Here is a 2,865-nt window from a genome sequence, read left to right as displayed (position 1 = left end):
ATAGGAACTTGGAATGTCAGGTCCATGAATCAAGGCAAATTGGAAGTGGTCAAACAAGAGATGGCAAGGGTGAGCATCGACATTCTAGGTATCAGCGAACTAAAATGGACTGGAATGGGTGAATTTAACTCAGTTGACCATTATATCTACTACTGCGGGCAGGAATCTCTAAGAAGAAATGGAGTAGCCATCATGGTCAACAAAAGAGTCTGAAATGCAGTACTTGGATGCAATCTCAAAAACGACAGAATGATCTCTGTTCGTTTCCAAGGCAAACTATTCAATATCACGGTAATGCAAGTCTATGCATTACCAACCAGTAATGCTGAAGAAACTGAAGTTGAACGGTTCTATGAAGACCTACAAGACCTTTTAGAACTATCACCCCAAAAAGATGTCCTTTTCATTATAGAGGACTGGAATGCAAAAGTAGGAAGTCAAGAAACACCTGCAGTAACAGGCAGATTTGGCCTTGGAATGTGGAACAAAGCAGGGTAAAGACTAACAGAGTTTTGCCAAGAAAATGCACTGGTCATAGCAAACACCCTCTTCCAACAACACAAGAGAAGACTCTATACATGGATACCACCAGATTGTCAACACCGAAATCAGATTGATTATATTGTTTGTAGCCAAAAATGGAGAAGCTTTATACAGTCAACAAAAGCAAGACCAGGAGCTGACTGTGGCTCAGATCATGAACTCCTTATTGCCAAATTCAGACTTAAATTTAAGAAAGTAGGGAAAACCACTAGACCATCCAGGCATGACCTAAATCAAATCCCTTATGATTATACGGTGGAAGTGAGAAATAGATTTAAGGGCCTAGATCTGATAGATAGAGTGCCTGATGAACTATGGAATGAGGTTCGTGACATTGTACAGGAGACAGGGATCAAGACTATCCCCATGGAAAAGAAATGCAAAAAAGCGAAATGGCTGTCTGGGGAGGCCTTACAAATAGCTGTGAAAAGAAGAGAGGCAAAAAGCAAAGGAGAAAAGGAAAGATATAAGCATTTGAATGCAGAGTTCCAAAGAATAGCAAGGAGAGATCAGAAAGCCTTCTTCAGCGATCAATGCAAAGAAATAGAGGAAAGCAACAGAATGGGAAAGACTAGAGATCTCTTCAAGAAAATTAGAGATTCCAAGGGAACAGTTGATGCAAAGATGGGCTCGATAAAGGACAGAAATGGTCTGGACCTAACAGAAGCAGAAGATATTAAGAAGAGGTGGCAAGAATACACAGAACTGTGCAAAAAAGATCTTCATGACCCAGGTAATCATGATGATGTGATCACTCATCTAGAGCCAGACATCCTGGAATGTGAAGTCAAGTGGGCCTTAGAAAGCATCACTATGAACAAAGCTAGTGGAGGTGATGGAATTCCAGTTGAGCTGTTTCAATTCCTGGAAGATGATGCCGTGAAATTGCTGCACTCAATATGCCAGCACGTTTGGAAAACTCAGCAGTGGCCACAGGACTGGAAAGGGTCAGTTTTCATTCCAGTCCCTAAGAAAGGAAATGCAAAAGAATGCTCTAACTACGGCACAATTGTACTCATCTCACAGGCTAGTAAAGTAATGCTCAAAATTCGCTAAGCCAGGCTTCAGCAATACGTGAACTGTGAACTCCCTGATGTTCAAGCTGCTTTTAGAAAAGGCAAAGGAACCAGAGATCAAATTGCCAACATCCGCTGGATCATGGAAAAAGCAAGAGAGTTCCAGAAAAACATCTCTTTCTGCTTTATTGACTATGCCAAAGCCTTTGACTGTGTGGATCACAATAAACTGTGGAAAATTCTGAGAGAGATGGGAATACCAGACCACCTAATCTGCCTCTTGAGAAATCTGTATGCAGGCCAGGAAGCAATAGTTAGAACTGGACATGGGGCCCCTGTGGCCCGGTGCAGCCAGCTCGCTCCGGCTCGCTGTGGCCCGGGGCCGCCCCGTCCCGCCCCGCCCCCGCCTGCCAGGGTACTCTAGGTGCCGCGGGGAGACCCTCTGCACCCCTGCGAACATGGTGCTGTGCGCGGTGTGGTGCGTGCGGGCCGTGGTCGGCAGCCTGCGTGCCATCTCGGCACCCAGCGCGCCCTGCTCGCTGCGGCCCTGGGGACTGCGAGTGGGGGGCTTCCGGACGCTGCACACCGGCCCTGCTCTGCTGTCGGTGCGGAAATTCACAGAAAAACACGAATGGGTAACAACAGAAAATGGTGTTGGAACAGTGGGAATCAGCATTTTTGCACAGGAAGCTTTGGGAGATGTTGTTTACTGCAGTCTGCCTGAAGTTGGGACAAAGTTGAATAAACGAGGAGTTTGGTGCTTTGGAAAGTGTGAAAGCTGCTAGTGTACTTTATTCTCCTCTATCAGGAGAAGTAACTGAAATTAATAAAGCTCTAGCAGAAAATCCAGGACTTGTCAACAAGTCTTGTTAGGAAGATGGTTGGCTGATTAAGATGACATTCAGTAACCCTTCAGAACTAGATGAACTAATGAGTGAAGAAGCATATGAGGAATACATAAAATCTATTGAGGAGTGAAACTGGAACCCCTTAATAAACTACTTTGAAACAATCTAGCATAGTTGTCTTAAATTAGTGGTGGATAGACATTTAAAAAGCAACTTTTAGCAAAAGAAACTACTTGTAACAATGTTTCCTGAAGAAAATACCACTTAACTTTCTAATGACTTCAGATAAACACTGTGCATCTTTTCCACAGCATCCTGTGATTTTTAGGCTAGTCTCCAGTTATAATACTCAGAATTCCTGAAATTATTGCTGGTAAAACATTACAAAAATTATGTAATTCAAGGATAACATGGTTATCTTAAACCTTATATGATGCTGTAACTTGCTTATGGTAAGT

General features: G+C 43.4%; 1 pseudogene; it reads left to right on the top strand.

Annotated features, from left to right (window-relative positions):
• LOC108633463 lies at positions 2,018-2,537 on the top strand (annotated as a pseudogene).

The sequence above is a fragment of the Capra hircus genome, chromosome 2 (assembly GCF_001704415.2).
Source record: "Capra hircus breed San Clemente chromosome 2, ASM170441v1, whole genome shotgun sequence".
Classification (NCBI taxonomy): Eukaryota; Metazoa; Chordata; class Mammalia; order Artiodactyla; family Bovidae; genus Capra; species Capra hircus.
This window is presented reverse-complemented; position numbering and strand designations above follow the sequence as displayed.